The sequence below is a fragment of the Schistocerca gregaria genome, chromosome 8 (genome assembly GCF_023897955.1).
Source record: "Schistocerca gregaria isolate iqSchGreg1 chromosome 8, iqSchGreg1.2, whole genome shotgun sequence".
NCBI lineage: Eukaryota > Metazoa > Arthropoda > Insecta > Orthoptera > Acrididae > Schistocerca > Schistocerca gregaria.
In genome coordinates, this window is record NC_064927.1 from 88,196,661 (window position 1) to 88,222,771 (window position 26,111).

At 44.4% G+C, this 26,111-nt stretch overlaps 1 protein-coding gene and 1 long non-coding RNA gene across 3 annotated transcripts in view; one reads left to right on the forward strand and one right to left on the reverse strand.

Annotated features, from left to right (window-relative positions):
* LOC126285342 (uncharacterized) overlaps positions 1-26,111 on the forward strand; it is a 173,557-nt gene that overhangs the window by 145,492 nt on the left and 1,954 nt on the right. The window contains exons 1-2 of one of the 2 annotated variants that reach the window (XR_007551623.1): positions 23,552-23,615; positions 23,751-23,880. The exons of the other annotated variant lie outside the window; for it this stretch is intronic. This is a non-coding gene — a long non-coding RNA (uncharacterized LOC126285342). Of the gene's footprint in view, positions 1-23,551; positions 23,616-23,750; positions 23,881-26,111 lie in introns of those variants that run through there. 2 annotated transcript variants of the gene reach the window in all.
* The window catches only part of LOC126285340 (nascent polypeptide-associated complex subunit alpha, muscle-specific form-like), a 388,350-nt gene that overhangs the window by 138,607 nt on the left and 223,632 nt on the right, over positions 1-26,111 (reverse strand). The gene's annotated exons all lie outside the window — the stretch shown is intronic.

Genomic DNA, 26,111 nt, shown 5'->3' on the forward strand with positions numbered 1-26,111 from the left:
CAGAAGTGCGTTCCAAGCAGAGGTCTGTCACTGCTTTTCTTTTGGTGTAAAATCATACTATCGCAGATATTCGCTTGCAGAATGTATACGGAGATCTGTAAGTGAGAAAAAGCACGGTGAGCCGTTGGGCAAGCTGTCTGTCGTCACAGGTCGCATTTCCCACATAACCGTAGGCCGCACATACCCTCAGAAAACTGAAGGAACGACTTCATCGTGTTCGTCGCCACAAAAATGCAAACGAACTTCTTCTCCTCCATGAGAAGGCAAGGGCTCACACCCGAGGGCAGCTAACGAAACTTCACTGGAGTGCTATCCTCGTATCTCGGATCTCCGGCTTCCGACTTCCATCTGTTTGGGCCAATGACGTATGGACTCCGCGGGAAGCAGTACGTGGACGGTGGGGAGGTTATTGATGCAACAAGACGTTGGCTCCGACGTGGAACAATAGAGCGGTAGCACGTGGGCGTACAGGCCCACCGAGTAATGTGGCGTAACACCATACGGAGATGCCCCAGTCATTGAGAGTATTAGGGAAAGCAGTCTACGGTGGTACGGACATGTACTTCGAGCGGACCAAGGTACAATAGCAAAACGGAGAGTTTTAGTTAAAGGGCGACAGTATACGACCTACTGGGAAGCCGAGTGAGCATTGGCTATATAACCGTCCACAGAGATCTCAAGAAAGCTGGGCTCCATTCTGACCGAACGCAAGATCGCACCAAATGGATACAGAGCGCCAAAAGAGCGGATCCCGTTAGACTGTGGGGCAAACGCCGAGGAAGAAGATTTTAAAAAAGTTATTGCAGTTCATTTTCAACTTTCCGCACATAATACGACACATCGCATGTGATTAACTCAGATAGCAGAAGAAAGGAAGATTTGGCGTTGAATGACCCGTCGACGACAAGGTTATTAGATATGATCTGAGATGGATGGACGGGCGAGGAAACCGGCCGCGTCCTTATCAGAGGAATCACTCTGTCGTTTTGCTTAACACGTTCAAGGATGTCACGGAAAACCCGCACGAATGCCGGACATTTGCCACACTTGCCCCTTCGACAGGTAGCTACGCCCTTCCTCATACTACTTCTGTCCGCTTTCAAACCGCCGTCTCCACATTTTACTCGATTCAACTAGTACATAAGGGACCACCTTCTTCGAAATCTTGGCGAAAAACAGGCTTCTTTTCCGAAATCGAAATATTTATAACTAGTGGGAAACGAAAGTAATACCGACTATTATGTCAGTATGTAATTAGTTCTGCCAAGTACAAATATAGATCCCTCTGTCTGTCGGTAGCTTACTTTCACGCTTACTGATTGCGATAGAAACAGTCCACCGGTATGGAAGCAACGAGAAAGGAACGACGCAAAGAGATTGCGAATGCAGGCTAATCATTTCTTGTTGATCACTGCATTTGTGCCTACTTTAATTACAACAACTACATGCCCAAAAGACGATAAGGAAAGAGAAAGTGGGAATGTGAATGTTTGAGAAGAAGAACGACATACTCCATATTAATTCACTCTCTAGAATCCGATGTCTCTTGCGCCGATACATTAGTTAATAAAGTGTAGAGGGAAAATGTTCAAAAAATGACTGAAAATACGTTCAGTAAATAGAGATAAGAACATCTATGATTGACATGTCATCTAAAGTCGACATACAATTTTAAAATGGCAGAAAATAAGGAAATTAAGTAATACAGAATGCTATGCTTTTAACGTACGCTGTTGCTCTACGTTGTTTAGCTCTGGTATTTACAGAGTCACAGAGAAAGCATCCTAGTATATGGAGGGAAAAGCCGTAATTATAATGATCTGCACTACAACAGAAACAAGAAGCACAACTTAAGAAAAAATAATGTAATGTGTGTTTCAGCTCACAAGCGACATTGAAGCAGATAGTCCCTGTGACTTAGTATGGGCAGAGGTTTTATTCGACAACCGGAATAAATTAAGAACTGGCTCATTTTACCGATCCCCGATCTCAAATAAAACAGTTGCTGAACAGTTCAAATAAAACTTGAGTCTCATCACAAATAGGTACGCTACTCTTAGAATTATAGTCGGCATGACTTCAATCTACCTTCCGTATGTTGCCAAAACTACATTTTTAGACTGTAATTGTTCTAAATGCTTTTTTAAAAATTATTTTGAACAATTCGTTCACGAGGCCATTCAAATTGTAAATGGTTACGAAACACACCTGACCTCTTAGCCACAAATAATCCAGAGTATCACGACGGATACAGGGATTAGTGACACGCAGTCGCTGCGGGGCTCACTTCCGTAACAAAGAAATTGACCAAAACTAAACGAGAAAGATATCTATTTATAAAAGCAGCTAAAAATTCGGTTGACGTCTTTCTAAGAGACATGTAAGTGAAGACCATAAGTGGCTTAAGTTCAAAGAAATAGTGTCAACAGCACACGAGAGATTCTTATCAAATAAATTAATAAGAGACGGAACTGATCCCCTATGGTACACAAAATACGACAGAAAGTTGCTGCAGGAGCACCGAAAAAGGCACGTATAATTTAGACGAAAGCAAAATCTCCGAGATTGGCGAAGTTTTACTGAGGCTGGAAATTTGCAGATTTCAATGTGAGATGTTTTTAACAGTTTCCAACGAAAGTCTCTCTAGAAATGTGGCGGAAAATCGTAAAGAGATTGTAGTCCTGTGTTAAGTAAACCAAGGCAAAGGCTCAGTAAGTACCTTTACTGCGCGACAGCCATGAGGAGGAGCAGGAGGAGGAAGAGGAGGGGGGGGGGGGGGGAGGGGGAGACAAGGGACCCAACCCTTCGGAGCAGGTAAAGTCGTGGCAAATGTCCAGAGTAGCAAATGACCAGCGTGGCAAATGTCCACACACAACCCGCATCAGGCTGACCGGACGGGGAACCGAACCCGTGTGCTGCCCACTGCACTCGGCTCCAGTAAGGAGAAGCGCGCCAGGCAACCTCTCCGCTTCCCGCTCACATAGCGTCCGCCGAGGACCAGGCGAGTATCTGACGTGAGCTACTCGGCTGGCAGAACGCTCGTGGTTTGAGGAGGAACTGGGCAGGCGTGCCCCGGGAACCACAGAGCTCCACGTGGCGCCTGGCTCCTGTAGAACACCCGTATATCACCGGATGTGACGCACGGCCGGCGCGCGCCCACCTCACCACAGCATGGGGGCGTGGTTTCCGAGTGGCCTGTCAGCCGTTTGGCGGCGGGAGTGGAGTTCCGCCGTACGGAGAAGCGGCGCGCCGCTTGCCTCAGAGCTTCGCCAGCTGTTCGAGTAGGGAGATCCCCTCGGTATTTCCCCGCCTGCTTTCGCCACGGCGATCAAAAACTCGCTACAAGGCTTCAAGGGGGAATACTGCTACACGGCACACGATATTGCTCATTTTTTATTTGTTGGCTTCCGGGAGATGCCCACACAACCATCTCAACAGTGGTATATCATTAATGACGATACGAACACAATATACAGTCTCACGGCGGGGAAAAATCTCCAACTGCCGAGAATCGAACCCGGACCCCTTCGGTCAGCAACTGACTGCTGGGAGTGTTGGCGCGCTCCTGTAATCCAAGCTACTGGGAGGCCGTTGTGTGGGAGAGATCTGTGGTACAACTGCAGGTTCGGCCGTTTCGTGAGCTCAGAAGCGCCCGCGATGCCTTCGTCAACCTGTGGACTCAACGGAGATGCCAGGGCAGAAGACTTCGGCGAAACGTCGATCCAGAGCTACAGAAGACGCAACTCACGCTCGGGAAACCGCAGCAGCCAGATGTAGCTTCCTTCGGAAGTACAAACCCAATTGACGGAAATTCCGTGACAATGGTCAAGACTGATCGGTAACACTGCACTGCGCAATCACCGAGGCGGACGTTCGTTTCTTCATCCTGACGAAGTAATGCGAGTCCTCAGCTGTACAGATCGGGATATTCGGGAAAACATTTCGCAGCAATTGAGGAGAACTCGCTGGACAGGAATGTTGGAGCGAGTAATGTGATACCCCCAGGAGCAGTGGTACCCAATCTGACGGCAATTACCCCTTGCGCAGTAAAATTAAATGTTCTGAGGGGGAAAAACAAAATGGTTCGACAAAATTACTCTTAAAAGATCATTACTATTATCACTATTTCGAAAGATTGTAATACTGGTGACCTAAATTACCAAAAATTATGTTTTTTTTTCTTTTTTTCCCTCCAAATACTAGCATTAGCGAGTGACACAGCATGGTAGAGGTTACAGCTTGTGAAACGAACGTATGTACAACATCTTCCTTAGATAGTTTACACACTAAACACATACTACGTGCTGTGTGTCACACACGTATGATAGTAAAATTGTGACTTTCACATCACATAAGATTAGCGGTAGTCCCCGCAATAGACCGGAAATTGCTTCATTATTCACTTCGCAACTACAAATTAACTAACTGACTGCACAAGACAACAATAACTATGTAACGGCTACTACACTGCAGTAGAGCCTAAGTATTATTATTAATGGTAGTGTTCAAAACCAAATCTTTGGCATCGCACGGTATTCCAATTTGTACCAGTTTGGAAGTAAGGAGTTCAGCAATCAAGTAATCTACAGACAGTAAGTACATTGCACGCATTTTAATTTGGTTGATTTGAAATGGTGGTGCAAGGTGCGGGCGTCGTTAGGGAGTGCAGTGCTGCTGACGAAGTATGTTTTGTAACAACTTAACTTTCTTGCCCGAGAAGGAGTTGAAGATAGCACTCTCTTTGCACTGAAAATTCCTTAATCGATATATTAAAATGAGTTTGTTAAAAATAAGCAGTATAAATAATATCATTCGCCCATTACTTCGCAGTCTAATAAAACACCTACAAAACTAAATAAAATTCATGTTTAGTTCTTTTAAATATAAGTGTTCTGAAGCTTGATGGTTGGGGGAGGGGGCCATGGGGTACCAGCTAAAACCTGAAAGGTAAATATCTCTGAAAGATTGGGAACCACTGTTCTAGAGTCTAACAAGGAACAGTACGCACTGCTCTGAAAACATTTTCATGAAAGCAATTGCATCAACGTTGTAGCTGACTTTTTTTCTTACATTCTTTCATTTCGTACTGATGAGAGCTGGACGGGCTGTTGCTGAACAAGACCGTGTTTTTGTCAGCCGAATACGTCACTAGGCTGGGGATGGGCCAGAATATGTTGGAGGGGATTACCGTTTATGGCAGTCGCCTGACGACCAACGGAAATCTCACGATCTTCGTCACAACTGGGGATATTTTATATTGTCAATGTATGTGGCGACTGTGTATATGCGACTTGACAGCTTAGATGGAAGGAAGTATATTAAGTCGTCTCGCCACCCGCCATGTCATGAAGGCCATGGAGTCATCGCAGCTCTCTGTCAGATTCACAAACTCGTTTCAAGCAACTCGTCCACTGGCCTCGGAGTGTACCGTATCCCAGTGCTCCCATGAAGACAAAATCCCTGGCATTACTGGAAACTGAACACGGGCCTTCCGCACGGCAGGCAGACTCATGGATAGAGCACCTACGGAGATACAAGTTTGCACATTCTGGGGCCTCGATAATTGACGGGAATAGTCCATTTGCAGGGTACCATCCACACCGGAAATTTCGGGGTATTGATGGCGACAGCTCGGGTTTTAGTCCCGTATAACACTTATACGAAACATGACCAGATTATTGCACAAGCCCACCGTTGAACTATTCAAATGTGTGTGAATTCTTAAGGGACCAAAGTGCTGAGGTTATCGGTCCCTAGACTTACACACTACTTAAAGTAACGTAAACTAACTTCTGCTAAGACATACACACCACACCCATGGCCGCGGGAGGACTCAACCTCCGGCGGGAGGGGCCGCGCAGTCCGTCACATGGCGCCTCAAACCGCGCGGCCACTCCGCGTGGCACCGTTGAGCATGGGAAACCTCTAAAGTACCAGACGTTGGTAAGTGCAGGCGCTACCCTACGGTATCACCAATGACAGTGTATGCCGGAAACAACTGCACCTAGGCGCCTTTACGTGGCACTAAGTTAAGCACTCTGTAGTTGGTTCCGAAAATTAATTGAAGTGAGGTTGGTTCGGGAACCACGAGGTACAGTCAGTGTTCTCTACTTGTTGCAGCAGCTACGCTAAGCTGACGCCTGCGACAGCCAATAACGGAAACAGCTTTATCGGGAACTTCCCCCGCTTCGCACTGAGAAAGTATTCTGCTGGCCTGCACAAAACTTGTCTGTTTGGGGAACATGACGCATAATTAGTGTTCTCCCCCGGCGGCGGGAACGGAGACAACTTAAGGAGGGTGTGGGGCTGCCTGTTCCTAATTCTAGAGGTGATGCCGCACGTCCTCGTGACAGCACCGCCCGCCCACGGCTCCCTTGCTGGCGGGGACTTTGAGCGCGCACAATTACGGACAGCTCATGCGTACACCCACACACCGCCACAAGCCCGACCGGAAAAAGGAAGGAATGTGGGTTTCGACATGCCTTCGACGACGAGGTTATTCGGGACTCAGCGCGGGAAATTAACATCAGCCACATATACATCTACACTCCGCAAGGCACCTTACAGTACGTGGCAGAGCGTCTTTCTTGCTACCGGTACATTTCCCGCTTTTCCTGTTTCATTCACCTAAGGTGTGTAGGAACAACAAGTATCAGTAAATTTCTGTTTTTTTTTGGGGTCATCAGTCTACTGACTGGTTTGATGCGATGCGGCCCGTCACGAATTCCTTTCCTGTGCTAACCTCTTCATCGCAGAGTAGCACTTGCAACCTACGTCCTCAATTATTTGCTTGACATATTCCAATCTCTGTCTTCCTCTACTGCTTTTGCCCTCTACAGCTCCCTCTAGTACCATGGACGCCATTCCCTCATGTCTAAGCAGATGTCCTATCATCCTGTCCCTTCTCCTTATCAGTGTTTTCAACATATTCATTTCCTCTCCGATTCTGCGTAGAACCTCCTCATTCCTTACCTTATCAGTCCACCTAATTTTCAACATTCGTCTATAGCACCACATCTCAAATGCTTCTATTCTCTTCTGTTCCGGTTTTCCCACAGTCCATGTTTCACTACCATACAATGCTGTACTCCAGACGTACATCCTCAGAAATTTATTCCTCAAATTAAAGCCGGTATTTGATATCAGTAGACTTCTCTTGGCCAGAAATGCCTTTTTTGCCATAGCTAGACTGCTTTTGATGTCCTCCTAGCTCCGTCCGTCATAGGTTATTTTACTGCCTAGGTAGCAGAATTCCTTAACTTCATTGACTTCGTGACCATCAATCCTGATGTTAAGTTTCTCGCTGTTCTCATTTCTACTACTTCTCATTACTTTCGTCTTTCTCCGATTTAGTCTCAAACCATACTGTGTACTCGTTAGACTGTTCATTCCGTTCAGTCGATCATTTAATTCTTCTTCACTTTCAATCAGGATAGCAATGTCATCAGCGAATCGTATCATTGACATTCTTTCACATTGTATTTTAATTCCACTCTTGAACCTTTCTTTTATTTCCATCATAGCTTCCTCGATGTACAGATTGAAGAGTAGGGGCGAAAGGCTACAACTTGTCTTACACCCTTCTTAATACGAGCACTTCGTTCTTGATCGTTCACTCTTATTATTCCCTCTTGGTTGTTGTACATAATGTATATGACCCGCCTCTCCCTATAGTTTACCCCTACTTTTTTCAGAATCTCGAACAGCTTGCACCATTTTATATTGTCGAACGCTTTTTCCAGGTCGACAAATCCTATGAACGTGTCTTGATTTTTCTTTAGCCTTGCTTCCATTATTAGCCGTAACGTCAGAATTGCCTCTCTCGTGCCTTTACTTTTCCTAAAGCCAAACTGATCGTCACCTAGCACATTCTCAATTTTCTTTTCCATTCTACTGTATATTATTCTTGTAAGCAGCTACGATGCATGAGCTGTTAAGCTGATTGTGCGATAATTCTCGCACTTGTCAGCTCTTGCCGTCTTCGGAATTGTGTGGATGATGCTTTTCCGAAAGTCAGATGGTATGTCGCCAGACTCATATATTCTACACACCAACGTGAATAGTCGTTTTGTTGCCACTTCTCCCAATGATTTTAGAAATTCTGATGGAATGTTATCTATCCCTTCTGCCTTATTTGACCGTAAGTCCTCCAAAGCTCTTTTAAATTCCGATTCTAATACTGGATCCCCTATCTCTTCTAAATCGACTCCTGTTTCTTCTTCTATCACATCAGACAAATCTTCACCCTCATAGAGGCTTTCAATGTATTCTTTCCACCTATCTGCTCTCTCCTCTGCATTTAACAGTGGAATTCCCGTTGCACTCTTAATGTTACCACCGTTGCTTTTAATGTCACCAAAGGTTGTTTCGACTTTCCTGTATGCTGAGTCTGCCCTTCCGACAATCATATCTTTTTCGATGTCTTCACATTTTTCCTGCAGCCATTTCGTCTTAGTTTCCGTGCACTTCCTATTTATTTCATTCCTCTGCGACTTGTATTTCTGATTTTCCCGGAACATGTTTGTACTTCCTCCTTTCATGTGTCAACTGAAGTATTTCTTCTGTTACCCATGGTTTTTTCGCAGCTACCTTCTTTGTACCTATGTTTTCCTTCCCAAATTCTGTGATGGCCCTTTTTAGAGATGTCCATTCCTCTTCAAGTGTAATGCCTATTGCGGTATTCCTTATTGCTGTATCTATAGCGTTAGGGAACTTCAAACGTATCTCGTCATTCCTTAGAACTTCCATATCCCACTTCTTTGCGTATTGATTATTCCTGACTAATGTCTTGAACTTCAGCCTACTCTTCATCACTACTATATTGTGGTCTGAATCTATATCTGCTGCCTTACAATCCAGTATCTGATTTCGGAATCTCTGTCTGACCATGATGTAACCTAATTGAAATCTTCCCGTATCTCCCGGCCTTTTCCAAGTATACCTCCTCCTCTTGTGATTCTTGAACAGGGTATTCGCTATTACTAGCTGAAACTTGTTACAGAACTCAATTAGTCTTTGTCCTCTTTCATTCCTTGTCCCAAGCCCATATTCTCCTGTAACCTTTTCTTCTACTCCTTCCCCTACAACTGCATTTCAGTCGCCCATGACTATTAGATTTTCGTCCCCCTTTACATACTGCATGACCCTTTCAATATCCTCATACACTTTCTCTATCTGTTCATCTTCAGCTTGCGACGTCGGCATGTATACCTGAACTATTGTTGTCGTTGTTGGTCTGCTGTCGATTCTGATTAGAACAACCCGGTCACTGAACTGTTCACAGTAACACACCCTCTGCCCTACCTTCCTATTCATAACGAATCCTACACCTGTTATACCATTTTCTGCTGCTGTTGATATTACCCGATACTAATCTGACCAGAAATCCTTGCCTTCCTTCCACTTCACTTCACTGACCCCTACTATATCTAGATTGAACCTTTGCATTTCCCTTTTCAGATTTTCTAGTTTCCCTACCACGTTCAAGCTTTTGACATTCCACGCCCCGACTCCTAGAACATTATCCTTTCGTTGATTATTCAATCGTTCTCTCTCATGGTAACCTCCCCCTTGGCAGTCCCCTCCCGGAGATCCGAATGGGGGACTATTCCGGAATCTCTTGCCAATAGAGAGATCATCATGACATTTCTTCAAGTACAGGCCACATGTCCTGTGAATACACGTTACGTGTCTTTAATGCAGTGGTTTCCATTGCCTTCTGCATCCTCGTGCCGTTGATCATTGCTGATTCTTCCGCCTTTAGGGGCAAGAGAGTGCCCTGAACCTCTATCCGCTCCTCCGACCTCTTTGACAAGGCCGTTGGCAGAATGAGGCTGACTTCTTATGCCGGAAGTCTTCGGCCGCCAATGCTGATTATTTATCAAAATTTAGGCAGTGGCGGGGATCGAACGTGGGACCGAAGACGTTTTGATTATGAATCAAAGACGCTACCCCTAGACCACGGGTTTCTGTATGAACTGAATAATACGAGCGGTCAGCAAATATTGTGCGCTCTGTAGCAGTCTCTCTGGCGAATAACTGCCTAATGGTGCTCAGTGCAAGATTAAACCATCCGCCGCAAAAGGACTGCCCCAGAGTCCTTGGAAGGAGCGATACGAGACAGCGTATGAATAAATTTCGACTGTGAGAATTGCTGGGGCACATGATACGTGATATTTCCATGTCTACGAATAAGAAAAGTAGTCATGAAGTTTTAGTCATCATAAAAAATAGTCGGCTAGAGGAGCCAAAAAACGGCACAGCCCACTGATGAATTATAGGGCAGCACAGTAATTCGTTTCGGCATCAGCGGAAATGTTTCAGCTGGATCAGGCCAATATACTGTAGGTTACTTCTTAACCGTTTTCGAAAAGATACTTATCTTTTTAGCTCCTCTAGCAGTGTACTGTGGTTATGTGCCGCACCGATCTGTTTGAGTAAGGTGTGGGGTCCTAATACCGTCCCCTCTGTTAATTTCGTCCCCCTGGATATTTTCGGTTACCACAACCAGTAGCAAATGTTTAGCTTCGCGTGCATGCGTGACCTGAGCCCATTGTTTTGTTGAGACGATCTGTTTGAGTAGCTTCCATGCAGACGAAATTTAGAACTGTTACTCAAACTTCATTTTATTCGTTACGTGTAAAGATTTTTTAATATGGAAAACACTAGGGGAGGGAAATGGATCACAAAATGGTTGATTTGTAATAACGAAACATGTTTAAATGTGTGTCAAATCTTATGGGACTTAACTGCTAAGGTCATCAGTCCCTAAGCTTACACATTACTTAACCTAAATTATCCTAAGCACAAACACGCACACACACCCATGTCCGAGAGAGGATTTGAACCTCCGCTGAGACCAGCCACAAAGTCCATGACTGCAGCGCCTGAGACCGTTCGGCTATTCCCGCGCGGCACACGAAACATGCTCTTCATCTTTACAGAGATATAAATTCATATGTCGCAAGCCTCGGTGGCCGAACGGTTCTAGACGCTTCAGTCAGGAACCGCGCGACTGCTACGATCGCAGCTTCGAATCCTACCTCGGGCATGGATGTGTGTGATGTCCTTAGGTTAATTAGGTTTAAGTAGTTCTAAGTTCTAGGGGACTGATGTTAAGTTCCATAGTGCATCATTTGAACGAAATTAATATGTCACATATTTAGAATGTCGAAAAACTTGAAAACATTATCGGGCCAGGGCTTTCAAGTGATTTGTAAGAAGGGAAGCCCCTGGTATATTATAAAGGGAAAATCTACATCTATATCTACATGACTACTCTGCAATTCACATTTAAGTGCTTGGCAGAGGGTTCATCGAACCACAATCATACTATCTCTCTACTATTCCACTCCCGAACAGCGCGCGGGAAAAACGAACAACCAAACCTTTCTATTCGAGCTCTGATTTCTCTTATTTTATTTTGATGATCATTCCTACCTATGTAGGTTGGGCTCAACAAAATATTTTCGCACTCGGAAGAGAAAGTTGGTGACTGGAATTTCGTAAAAAGGTCTCGCCGCGACGAAAAACGTCTTTGCTTTAATGACTTCCATCCCAACTCGCATATCATATCTGCCACACTCTCTCCCCTATTACGTGATAATACAAAATGAGCTGCCCTTTTTGCACCCTTTCGATGTCCTCCGTCAATCCCACCTGGTAAGGATCCCACACCGCGCAGCAATATTCTAACAGAGGACGAACGAGTGTAGTGTAAGCTGCCTCTTTAGTGGACTTGTTGCATCTTCTAAGTGTCCTGCCAATGAAACGCAACCTTTGGCTCGCCTTCAGCACAATATTATCTATGTGGTCCTTCCAACTGAAGTTGTTCGTAATTTTAACACCCAGGTACTTAGTTGAATTGACAGCCTTGAGAATTGTACTATTTATCGAGTAATCGAATTCCAACGGATTTCTTCTGGAACTCATGTGGATCACCTCACACTTTTCGTTATTTAGCGTCAACTGCCACCTGCCACACTATACAGCAATCTTTTCTAAATCGCTTTGCAACTGATACTGGTCTTTGGATGACCTTACTAGACGGTAAATTACAGCATCATCTGCGAACAACCTAAGAGAACTGCTCAGATTGTCACCCAGGTCATTTATATAGATCAGGAACAGTAGAGGTCCCAGGACGCTTCCCTGGGGAGCACCTGATATCACTTCAGTTTTACTCCATGATTTGCCGTCTATTACTACGAACTGCGACCTTCCTGACAGGAAATCACGAATCCAGTCGCACAACTGAGACGATACCCCACAGCTCCGCAGCTTTATTAGAAGTCGCTTGTGAAGAACGGTGTCAAAAGCTTTCCGGAAATCTAGAAATACGGAATCAACTTGAGATCCCCTGTCGATAGCGGCCATTACTTCGTGCGAATAAAGAGCTAGCTGCGTTGCACAAGAGCGATGTTTTCTGAAGCCATGCTGATTACGTGTCAATAGATCGTTCCATTCGAGGTGATTCATAATGTTTGAATACAGTATATGCTCCAAAACCCTACTGCAAACCGATGTCAATGATATAGGTCTGTAGTTAAATGGATTACTCCTACTACCTTTCTTGAACACTGGTGCGACCTGCGCAATTTTCCAATCTGTAGGTACAGATCTATCGGTGAGCGAGCGGTTGTATATGAGTGCTAAGTAGGGAGCTATTGTATCAGCGTAATCTGAAAGGAACCTAATCGGTATACAATCTGGACCTGAAGACTTGCCCGTACCAAGCGATTTGAATTGCTTCGCAACCCCTAAGGTATCTACTTCTAAGAAACTCATGCTAGCAGATGTTCGTGTTTCAAATTCTGGAATATTCCATTCGTCTTCCCTGGTGAAGGAATTTCGGAAAACTGCGTTCAATAACTCCGCTTTAGCGGCATAGTCGTCGGTAACAGTACCATCGGCACTGCGCAGCGAAGGTATTGACTGCGTCTTGCCGCTTGTGTACTTTACATACGACCTGAATTTCTTCGGATTTTCTACCAAATTTCGAGACAATGTTTCGTTGTGGAACCTATTAAAGGCATCTCGCATCGAAGTCCGTGCCAAATTTCGCGCGCCTGTAAATTTTAGCCAATCTTCGGGATTTCGCGTTCTTCTGAACTTCGCATGCTTTTTTCGTTGCCTCTGCAACAGCGTTCGGACCTTTTTTGTGTACCACGGGGGATCCGTTCCATCTCTTACCAATTTATGAAGTATGAATCTCTCAATTGCTGTTGCTACTATATCTTTGAATTTGAGCCACATCTCGTCTACATTTGCATAGGAATGGAGATTGTCTTTTAGGAAGGCTTCTAGTGACACTTTATCCGCTTTTTTAAATAAAATTGTTTTGCGTTTGTTTCTGGTGGATTTGGAAGAAACGGTATTGAACCTAGCTACAACGACCTTGTGATCACTAATCCCTGTATCTGTCATGATGCTCTCTATCAGCTCTGGATTGTTTGTGGCTAAGAGGTCAAGTGTGTTTTCGCAACCTAAAAAACCGCCCAGTCCACGCCACACAGCCTCCGCTACCCGTGTAGCCGCCAGCTGAGTGTAGTGAACTCCTATTCAGCGGAACCCGAAACCCTACCACCCTATGGCGCAAGTCAAGGAATCTGCAGCCAACACGGTCGCAAAACCGTCTGAGCCTCTGATTCAGACCCTCCACCCGGCTCTGCACCAAAGGTCCGCAGTCGGTTCTGTCGACGATGCTGCAGATGGTGAGCTCTGCCTTCATCTCGTAAGCAAGACCGGCAGCCTTCACCAAATCAGATAGCCGCTGGAATCCAGAGAGAATTTCCTCAGATCCAAAGCGACACACGTCATTAGTGCCGACATGTGTCACCACCTGCAGCTGGCTGCACCCTGTGCTCTTCATGGCATCCAGAAGGACCCTTTCCACATCAGGAATGACTCCTCCCGGAATGCACACGGAGTGCACACTGGATTTCTTCCCCTCCTTAGCCGCCATATCCCTAAGGGGCCCCATTACGCACCTAACATTGGAGCTCCCAACTACAAATAAGCCCACCCTCTGCGATTGCCCGGACCTTGAAGGCTGAGAATGATCCTCTGAAACAGGGCTGGCAGCTGCATCTGGCTCAGCCAGAGACAGTGCCTGAAACCGGTTTGTCAGACGCACCGGAGAGGCTTTCTGATCAGCCTCCGGGGACGCCTTTCGCTGCCTGCCACGCCTTGGAACGACCTCCCAATCAACCACAGGCGAGGGCTCAGGCCCACTGCGGGCAGCAACCGGGGCAACCACAGCGGCAGACCGATCTGGGGACAGACGGGACGCGGTTGACATCCCCGTGATACCCGAGTCCGGCTCCCCACAGTGGTGCCCATTGGCAACAGCCTCAAGCTGCGCGACCGAAGTCAGCGCCGCTTGCAGCTGTGAGCGAAGGGATGCCAACTCAGCCCTCATCCGAACACAGCAATCGCAGTCCCTGTCCATTCTAATCGATGTTGAACAACAGTTACTGAAACACGATTCCGTGCCTAGATAACGCAAGCGAAACACGCAAAGAATGTATCAACTAACCTGTACAAATGCCTAACGACTGCACTACAATCTGCCTGAATTTACGATTACAGTAACTGAAACTCGAAATTACACCTCCTATACGAAACTCACACGCAATTTAAATAAGAATTTACCAAGTAAACACTAAAGCGCTATGCTACAACTGTCAAATACTATAATACGCCCGAAATATATGAATTAAACAATGCAAGTACCCAAAAACACGCAATTAAATTAAACTATGTAACAAATAAGTAAGCTAGGGGTATACGACTTGCTGCTGGCAGCTGCTTATCCAACGGCGGCAGAGAGCACACTTAAACTAAGTATACTTTTTGAGAATTTTCATGGGGGCAAAATTACGAACACTTTTTTTTCCCTTTTTCCCATTTATGACACATACTGCATTCAGTGTGTTATAACAATTTAACTGTAACTTAACTACAAGTGGAAAAATGGTTCAAATGGCTCTGAGCATTATGTGACTTAACTTTTGAGGTTATCAGTCGCCAAGAACTTAGAACTACTTTAACCTAACTAACCTACGAACATCACACACATCCATGTCCGATGCCTACAAGTGGAGTATAAACTCACGAATATATGTAACAACATGCAGCCTTTTCCATAACCTTTCATGACTTATACAGATCCTAGCGCACGAAGGTGAAAAAAAATTGAGTCCTCTAGCTTAACAGAACCTCCAAAAAAACCAAAAACTTAATTAAGCAATGTTACTTTTTTGAGTCGACGGCTAACGCTTGGTGGCAATACCTTGTATTATTACTACTTTTTATGGGTCAATATGGCAGAAAATGCAATGTGTGACCACATTTTTGTAGCAGGTTTTAGCGATGGGGTGGCCACTGTGCAAGTGTCAGTGAAAAGACACCTCTGGCAGAATTTAAAAAATGGCTCTGAGCACTATGTGTCTTAACTTCTGAGGTCATCAGTCCCCTAGAACTAATTAAACCTAACTAACCTAAGGACACCACACACATCCATGCACGAGGCAGGATTCCAGCCTGCAACTGTAGTGGTCGCTCGGCTCCAGACTGTAGCGCCTAGAAGCGCACGGCCACTACGGTCGGCGGGCAGGGCTTAGATAGCGGCCAATGACTCAGCGAGGGTTGCCAGCAATGCGCTACAAACTCCACCCTCATCGGATTTAAAAAAAAAAAAAATAATAATAATAATAATAATAATAATCCGATGCCTTTCAGGGGCCGAAGCGGCATTTGTTGAGAGACTGCATAAAGCTTATAGCCACAAACCCTCTCTTTCAAATAAAACTGTGGAACGACTGGCTGGACATTTCTCAGGTGGACGGCGCGATGCCGACCGGCCGCCGCGTCATTCTCAGCGGTATCGTGTCATCCAGGCGCGTGTATCGACGGGCAATCGACTTCCTACACCTAGGAGCCTCTAGTTCTCACCCAAGTATTAGCACAGTCGGAGTCACAAGGCAGAATGCATCAAGTTTCAATGCTCTCAGCAAGGAAAATCCCAGCTGTACTTCGTTCATCATAAGAATAAACCTGATGCAAACAAATACGAGGGCGATCATTGGACAGCAGCCGTAACTCTCGTACACTGGTGTTGTCCCGTTCTTGGAAGTAGGTTGAACTCATCTATTAGTTATTTTAGTACTACGTCATTGTAAATGAAACTTTACGACACTGTGATGTATTAACAGCCATCAAAGTTTTTCTTAATCATACTTTAGCTACGTATTTTTTATTTAAAAAATCGTGTACAGTCACAGTCTCCGTAAACGCTACTTGTGCTCTGGTTGTCTCGCTATTAATACGTACTGTGGAAATGGATGACAGTGTTTTCGCTTAGTATTGAACCACGCGCGCAACACCGTTAATGGCGAGAAACAAGTTGTTCTTAATGTTTTTCACACGCTTACAGAGAAAAATCAGCTGTGACATTTTTCGATAAACACTATGTAATAATTAGTACGACACATTCAAATTCTACGGGTGACGTAGTCGGTAGCCTCGTAGAATGATAATCGCGTATGCTTTGGGGTGACAGTTCGACCTCGTTGTCTATAATTTTTCGGTTTGAATACCTAGATCATTTAAATATGAAATTCGTCAAATATATGATAATTAACTCATAGTTATCGATTATTTTTAACAAAAATGCACGTCTTCTACTTTCTAATTACATGTTGCACCCAAAATTCTGGTTTCCATTGCAGATATAAATTCTTAAGTATCGATGTTTTATAGAAGACTGTTAAAAGACCGCTGAAGTTAAGAAAACACTACACAATCGATTTTTTTTTTTTTGAGAAAATGAAAAATCAAATATTCTTTTCATACTTGAATATGGCCATTGTTTTACAGGACAGATGGGGTCTCACACGAGCCAGAGTGATAAGCGTCGTAGGAACTTGGATATCAATAGTTTTCACGGTGTCGAGCACAGTGTACAAATGGCGCATTTTTACACCCGTCATCGTACCAATGCGATCTGAACGCAGCAGGACTGATCTGGAGCCAAAATAAGGGATTTGTCGCGCGAAGTAACAAGAAATTGTAAGCTGCCAAACGTATTGTAATTAATGCACGAAGCTTTGTGACACGTCACTACCGAAAGAAGGCGAAATGCAGAAAAGAACGTCATAGAAAAAGGACGAATTGTGGACTTCTTGGTGGCTTGGGATTCTGTTGCTGATCACCTCGTTATCAACGTAGCAGTATTGAAATTATTCCCCAGAGGGCATGTCATCATATGACAAAATTGCATGTTATTTTTACCGTCAGGTCACCTGAGTTTTGCTAGATACAATTTCCTTCTGTTTAAAAATTAAAAGACATTCAAAGATATATTGTTCTCTGCTCGTCTCTTTTCACGTCTTTACTGCAACTGTTCACATCACTGGAGGTTAGATGGATCGCTTGCCTGGCCAGTGCTGTCCAAGACAGATGCGCCGGTAAAGCTACTGAGTCGATGTACGCGTAACGCACAGGATAGAACGTATCTTAATTATCGTGCTTCGGAAATTGGTGCTAAGGTCTTATGGGAGCAAACTGCTAAGCTTACATATTACTTAAGTTAAACTAACCTACGCTAAAGGTGACACACACACACATCCATGCCCGAGTGAGGACTCGAAGCACCGACAGGGGGAGCGGCGCGGACCGTGATAAGGCGCCCTAGACCGCTCGGCTACCTCGCGCAGCTACCGTGCTTCACTATAGTCGAGAGTTAGGGCAGGATGGGGAAGAAAGTCGGCCGTGCCCTTTGGAACCATCCCGGCATTTTCCCGAAGCGATTTGAGGATATCACGGAAAACCCAAAACTGGGTGGTCGGAAGCGTCATCCAGTGTGCTGGTCACTGCGCAATCTCGCTCCGTCATGGCAACCAGTCGCGCGGACCACTTACCTACGGAGGCGGACACCTAATTACAGAACTACAAATTGTTAGCGTTTCGGAACGTTAAGAGGTAATTTAATCAGAGAAGATACTAAGAATTAGGAAGAGAACGCTCTCAGCGGCGGATGTTGGCGGCAGGCTATTAACGCCTGAGGCAGTGGGCAGAAATTGCGCGAGACGGTGCCAAGTACGGCCACATCTTAAGCCACCGCGCGCAGCGTCCGAAGCTCGTGGTCTAGTAACTAGCGTAGCTGCGGGTTCGATTCCCGGCAGGTGGTTTTCTCTGCCCGAGGACTGGGTGTTTGTGTTGTCCTCATCATTTCACCATCATCATGATCATTCGTGACAGTGGGACTACGTAAAAACTGAGACTTTGGACGGGCGCTGATGACCGCACAGTTGAGCGCCCAACAAACAAAACATCATTAACACCGCACGCAGCGAGCGCTTTCGTGGTACTTTTCCTCACTCCAGCATTGGAGTAGACCTCTACGTGATATCTTGCGCTAGTTTTCATTGTAGTTGTTATGGATTTTCATTCCAACACGAAATGAAAACAACGCACCACGAAGGAATTATCCGAACGGAACAGAAATCAAAAGATGTACACGTAACGACAAAGCAATGATTACAATTTCATTAAAAAATTGGTTATTTATTAAAGAGCGCTTCACAAATTGTGCGAGTAAAAAAATCGTAGGTTGACCTCTGGCCCTTACGCATCCAGTTATTCAGCTTAGCATTGACTTGACAGGGGTCGATGGATGTCCTTCGGAAGGATATCGTAGCGCCGGCCAAAGTGGGCGAGCGGTTCTAGGCACTACAGTCTGGAACCGTGCGACCGCTATGGTCGCAGGTTCGAATCCTGCCTCGGGCATGGATATGTGTGATGTCCTTAGGTTAGTTAGGTTTAAGTAGTTCTAAGTTCTAGGGGACATGACCTCAGCAGTTAAGTCCCATAGTGCTCAGAGCCATTTGAACCATTTTTTGATATCGTAGCAAATGCTGATCAACTGGTGCGTTAGATCGTAAAAACCCCGAGAAGGTCGGGGGCTGTCCTCATAATGCTCCAAACGTTCTCCACTGGGAAGAGGCCGGCGGTCTTGTTGCCCAGGACAGGGTTTGGCCAGCGCGAAGACAAGCAACAGGGACTCTCGCCGTGTGCAGGCGGGCGTTATCTAGCTGTAGTTCAAGCCCAGCATGGGTTGCCGTAAAGAGCAACAAAACGAAGCGTAGAATATCATGCAAGTACCGTTGCGCTGTAAGTGTGTGGCGGATGCAACCGAAGGGGTCCTGCTATGAAATGGAATGGCAGCCCAGATCATTACTGTTGGATGTCAGGCTGTATGTCATGTTGGTATCTCATCACCGTCCAGGGCATCCCCAGACACGTCTTCGACCTCCAATCTCACTGACTGGAGTATAATTGTTTGTGCCCTTTATGGCTAACGATCCTGGTGTTACATTTCAGCAAGTTGACGCCTGCCCGCACAGGGTGAGAGTTCTTGTCTTCGTGCTTGTCAAATCCTACCTTGGCCAGCAATGTCGCTGAATGTCTCCACAAATAAGAACGTTTAAAGCATTGTAGGCAGAAATGTACAAAAAGCTACGGATTCTGGCGATCCGCCAACTGGGCACAATTTGGTACGATTGCTTCAGGAGGACATCCAACAACTCTATGTCAAATCCAATAACTACTTGCATAAGGGCCAGAGACGGTCCAACGCGTTACTGACTTGCTCAATTTGTGAAGCTGTTCCACCTGAATAAATCATCAAATTTTTCTGAAATTATAATCATTTGTCTGTACGCGTAAAACACATTTACTGATTTCTGTCCCATTGGGATAATTCCTTCGTAGTGCGTTTTTTTTTTTTCTTTTTCTGTCTTACAGTGTAGTTGGAACATATACAATACTTACAGTGCGCTGTTTCTCGCATTAGTTTTAGTGCAGTTCTGATGGGTTTAGTATGAAAGAAACCATAATCACAGTTCATTCATCCATTGCTTATTTTCTCGAGGTACTACCACAATCGCAGAAAGTTTGTACTGTCACATATAAACACTAGTGGGATTGCGATGGTCTAGCAGCAGTAGTTACATTTTTGATGTCTTTCACATTCTGAAGTTTGAAGCATTTCGTGCGATTGTCGATCAGAGTATATGACGATCCGACGAATAGAGCTTGTGTCCAGGCATAACAAACCTACATTCCATGGCATCAAAGTTACCATAAGATAGTACATAAAGATATACAAACATCATCCTGGCTTCATTTTTTTTTCCAGCTAGGCTGCGCAGTTCTCTCTTCAAACAAAAAGACTATGTTTGTAAGTGGTGAGGAATCAGACATTGAAGGCTCTTAAAATGCAGGGTACTGATATGAGAAACCTCCTGTAATTCTACATTTAAGATGTCCACATTGCTCCCTGGTACAGTAAGCTTTCTTTCCCCTCCCTCCCTCCCATTTTTTGATGAACTGAAAAAGTGGGCCATCCATTCCATAAAACACACAAGTGTAAGTTTTTAAACAGAAAGAGCAGCAAACTGCATTGTGGTAAGAAGCTGGTTTAGCAACACACCCTGAGGAAGGCGTCTTGCAACAGACGCCGAAACGTTCGAATTTTATAAATGACAATGCGGTCTCTCACCCAGAAGAATTTTATTGACATTGACAACGGCCGCGGAAACCTATGGTACATTTAATTCTCACATTCTTTATGAATTAAAAGCTGGCACGAAGAATCGATCCGCAACTAGATAACAAAATTAATTTTTATTCTCAAAAAAATAATTGGATTTTTTCATTATCAGTAAGACATTTCGCATTATTGTATCAAATGTTAATGTATTTCATGCAATTAGTAAAAAAATGTTATTTTTACTACAAGTTGTTATTTGATAAGCAAAGTTTGCACTTGATAATACATACAGGATTTAAATAACGGCAAAAAATAGTTGCTTCTAGGGAGAATGAAAACAGTGAGTTCGCTATTACAAGACATAAGCTAACAACTGGGCTACAGGCAGCTCTGTTACACTGGTGGAAACATTTTGTACTTAACAGTACTTTGAAAATCTACAAATCTCCAATTACGATTTATCCTGAGTTTTTGATTTTTGGGAAGCGTCCGGATACTGAGATTCTCACATCCTGTACGTATGGAGTAAATCGAAGAGGGTCCGTCTCCTGTAAGATAGCCTCGTCAGACCATTCAGCTTTCCCCGATTTTCCTGTACTACGAGCACAGGAGTTTATGAATTTTCTGGAAATCCTGTTTTGCCTGGCAAGTTGTGTTGGTACCCTGTCTCCCAGTGAACGCTAGGATGTCGGTGGCGCCGTTGGGAAGCCCCTGCTACATCTACATCGATACTTCGCAAGTCAACGTGAGGTGCGTGGCGGAGGGTGTTTCTGGTTCCATTGTCACTTTCCCTTCTTGCTGTTACAGCCGCGAATGGTTCACAGGAAGAACGGTTGCTGGTTACGTCTCCGAGTGAGCTCGACTCTCCCTCATTTTACCTTCACAGTCTTTTCGTGAGATAGACGTAAGGGCGAGAAACATACTACGCTCTTCGAACTTCTCACAGTAAATCATAGCGCGACGCAGGACGCCTCTCTTTCGGCTTCTGCCACCGGAGTTGGCTGAGCATCTGAGTCCTGCTTCCTGCTAACTAAATGAATCTGGAATGAAACGCGCTGCTCTGTTTCCTCAATGAGTCTCATGTAGTTCGGATCCCACACTGACTATCACTATCCAAGCGCGCTCGCGATAAGCTAAACACAGGTCCGGGTACCGGTCCGCACAAATTTTCACTGTCGTCATTACATTCTACCGTTGATCGTCGTTCACATTCGCAATTGCGAAGACATTTAATGTATGCACGTACTGTCGAACGAGTGTTTTGTACGCTGCGTCCTTTGTCAATGGACTACACTCCTTAGGATTCCTCCAACGAATCTGTCTGGCTTCTACCTTACCTGCTGTTAATTTTATGTGGTCGTTCCACATAAAAGCGCTGCGTACGCATTCTCCCAAATATTTTATGGACGCGATAACTTCCAGTGGCTGTTCTGCAGTCCTGTGACGATACAATAACGGAACTTCCTGTCTATCTATATGCAACACGGTAAATCTGTTTGTCTTTAGAGTCAATTCCTACTCCCTGAATCAAGAGTATATCTTCTTAAAAACTTTGAACATAGCTACTCAGGTTCAGTGAGCGTGCCATATTAGAACAAATAAGCCCTCGGTCACAAATATTAAGTGAAAATTGCCAGATTTCGACGCTACTATGATACTATGAGCGTCGTCTTCAGAATTAAACAAACTGTTCTAAAACATATTAGGTATATAATACATTAATAAAATTATTGTTTGTACTGACTGGAAAGAGATGCAGTACTTACAAGTCACATTTTAAAAAATCTAAGCCGGAAAGGCGACGTCATGAATAGTTGTAAATAAGATGGCGAGCCGCTAAGGGCTGCTCGTACTTGAGTGAACAAGGGTTGCAACAAGACTGAGATGCCCACGTTAGAAAGTGTGGGCAAGTAAACATGGTGTTGCTACGAGCGCCATCTAGTAGCCGCAGAAACAACTAGACTACTGCACATTCAAAAGTAGACACATGAAATTGTGATGAAGCTGATTTAGGCATAATGTAAACACTAATAATAATAGGATGAAGTTACATATTTATCTGCTTGAAAAAGATACATTATGTAACGTAATAAAACGTCAATTATGACATACAAGAAAACAGGAAAGCAACATTTCGGCAAACTGCATGAGGAAATCTGAATCAAAGATCAAGCAATGGCTTTATAGAGTCGAAAAAGTTTTTATTTCGCAGCTGCAGCTGTTCGTTGAGAATGAGGCCATCATGACGAGAGAGATGTTTGAAAATCTCTAATTCCTCTAAAACATCTAACCTACGCCCCTTCTTTTCGGTATGCAGAATATTGTTGTCGCCTATGGCTTTAGGCACGTGTCCAGTAATTAAGAGATGATCGGCAAAAGATGAATTTAGGGGACTGGTGCCGTTCTTTTGAGAAAGATGTTGTTTATATCTGATGGTGAAAGCACGTCCAGTTTGCCCTATATAATAGGAGGAGCAGGTATCACAGATGATCTTATAAACGCCAGAACTTTCAGTAGGGGAGCGAATGGATTTCAAATTATGAATGAACTTTCTCTTCAGATTATCATCTTCCTGGTTTACAGTACCATTTTCTAGCGATGTGAATGCTCCGTATAGAACAGCATAATCCGCGAAATACGTCGTGGAACTTAGGACTTATCCACTATTTCATTTACGCATATTCTGTGCAGTAACGATCCTATGACATCGCTTTCGTATGCGCCAGAAGTTACCGCTACGACTGAAGACCTGTCTCCGTTGAGAACGCTATGATGTGCTTCGGTTGCTAGAAACTCTCAATGCAGCTGGTATGGACGCCGGTGTACTGTTCGTTAGGAGGCAGTGCGGAATATACGACCGCCTCGCCCGGACAGCGCGCGACGCCGCGCGACGAAACCTGGACCGGCCTTGACGGCAGCGCCACTGACCTCCAGCCACGTGTACAGCTGGCGCCAGCTGGGCGCAAAACTGTGTCGCGCTTGCCAGTAGCCCACGTGCAAGGGGTTCGCTCGGAATTCGGCCAAGCGCCGACACCACGCTGGCGTTGGCGTGGATCCGCGAGTGAGTGACGCAAGCGCGCGTGCGAACAAGTGACGTCATTACTTTCCCCGCACGCTTCCTGACAATTTCTCTGGCTATAATGTGCAACCACTTTTTTTTTTAATGTACCACTGACTAGTTTTCAATCCACTGCAGGACGATCATCAGGTCAGGAACATTATTCTCTGGACCACATGCAGCTAGCCGCAACCGTCGCCTTACAGCACTGTCTCGCGGTATCCACGATATGTTCATGCAGACTTGGTTTCACATGCATTCACAACAGGTGAACCCTTACTTACTGTGAACAAGTAAAGTAACCAAGTGCAGCTAAACACCGCGTGCGCGTCTACATATAATTTGCCAAATGTACATTGTTGTTGTTGTTGTTGTTGTTGTCTTCAGTCCTGAAACTGGTTTGATGCAGCTCTCAATGCTACTCTATCCTGTGCAAGCTGCTTCATCTCCCAGTACCTACTGCAACCTACATCCTTCTGAATCTGCTTAGTGTACTCATCTCTCGGTCTCCCTCTACGATTTTTACCCTCCACGCTGCCCTCCAATGCTAAATTTGTGATCCCTTGATGCCTCAAAACATGTCCTACCAACCGAACCCTTCTTCTAGTCTAGTTGTGCCACAAATTTCTCTTCTCCCCAATCCTATTCAATACCTCCTCATTAGTTACGTGATCTATCCACCTTGTGTTCAGTATTCTTCTGTAGCACCACATTTCGAAAGCTTCTATTCTCTTCTTGTCCAAACTAGTTATCGTCCATGTTTCACTTCCATACATGGCTACACTCCAAACAAATACTTTCAGAAACGACTTCCTGATACATAAATATATATTCGATATTAACAAATTTCTCTTCTCCAGAAACGCTTTCCTTGCCATTGCCAGTCTACATTTTATATCCCCTCTACTTCGACCATCATCAGTTATTTTGCTCCCAAAATAGCAAAACTCCTTTACTGCTTTAAGTGTCTCATTTCTTAATCTAATTCCCTCAGCATCACCCGATTTAATTTGACTACATTCCATTATACTCGTTTTGTTTTTGTTGATGTTCATCTTATATCCTCCTTTCAAGACACTGTCCATTCCGTTCAACTGCTCTTCCAAGTCCTTTGCTGTCTCTGACAGAATTACAATGTCATCGGCGAACCTCAAAGTTTTTACTTCGTCTCCATGAATTTTAATACCTACTCCAAATTTTTCTTTTGTTTCCTTTACTGCTTGCTCAATATACAGATTGAATAACATCGGGGAGAGGCTACAACCCTGTCTCACTCCTTTCCCAACCACTGCTTCCCTTTCATGCCCCTCGACTCTTATGACTGCCATCTGGTTTCTATACAAATTGTAAATAGCCTTTCGCTCCCTGTATTTTACCCCTGCCACCTTTAGAACTTGAAAAAGAGTATTCCAGTCAGCACTGTCAAAAGCTTTCTCTAAGTCTACAAATGCTAGAAACGTAGGTTTGACTTACCTTAATCTTTCTTCTAAGATAAGTCGTAAGGTCAGTATTGCCTCACGTGTTCCAACATTTCGACGGAATCCAAACTGATCCTCCCCGAGGTCCGCATCTACCAGTTTTTCCACTCGTCTGTAAAGAATTCGCGTTAGTATTTTGCAGCTGTGACTTATTAAACTGATAGTTCGGTGATTTTCACATCTGTCAGCACCTGCTTTCTTTGGGATTGGAATTATTATATTCTTCTTGAAGTCTGACGGTATTTCGCCTGTCTCATACATCTTGCTCACCAGCTGGTAGAGTTTTGTCATGACTCGTGCTCCCAAGGCCGTCAGTAGTTCTAATGGAATGTTGTCTACTCCGGGGGCCTCGTTTCGACTCAGGTCTTTCAGTGCTCTGTCAAACTCTTCACGCAGTATCGTATCACCCATTTCGTCTTCATCTACATCCTCTTCCATTTCCATAATATTGTCCTCAAGTACATCGCCCTTGTATAAACGTTCTATATACTCCTTCCACCTTTCTGCCTTCCCTTCTTTGTATGTACATTATACGTACATTATGTACATTACGCTAATGAAAACAGCCAATTCCTATCAATTCTAATGTGCTGATCGCGAATATCACAAAGACAATTCAAAATTAGCTCTAGTTTTAATTTCACACTCTTTTATTACGCTGAGATAATTATATACGGATTTTTTATGGTAAGTTTAAAATAAAATATTATAATGGTTTGTCAAATTCATAATAACTAGTAACAAATGGATTGTATTATCTGTGCGGCTGGTCCCGGCGGAGGTTCCAATCCTCCCTCGGGCATAGGTGTGTGTGTTTGTCCTTAGGAAAATTTAGGTTAAGTAGTGTGTAAGCTTAGGGACTGATGGCCTTAGCAGTAAAGTTCCATATGATTTCACACACATTTGAACATCTGATTATGTTATTGTCCCTGGTCTTACTAGCGTGCAATATTTTGGATATAAATATTTTAATACCAATTTTAGTGATTTTTTGTCTCCCTCCTCTTCAACTTCAATGACT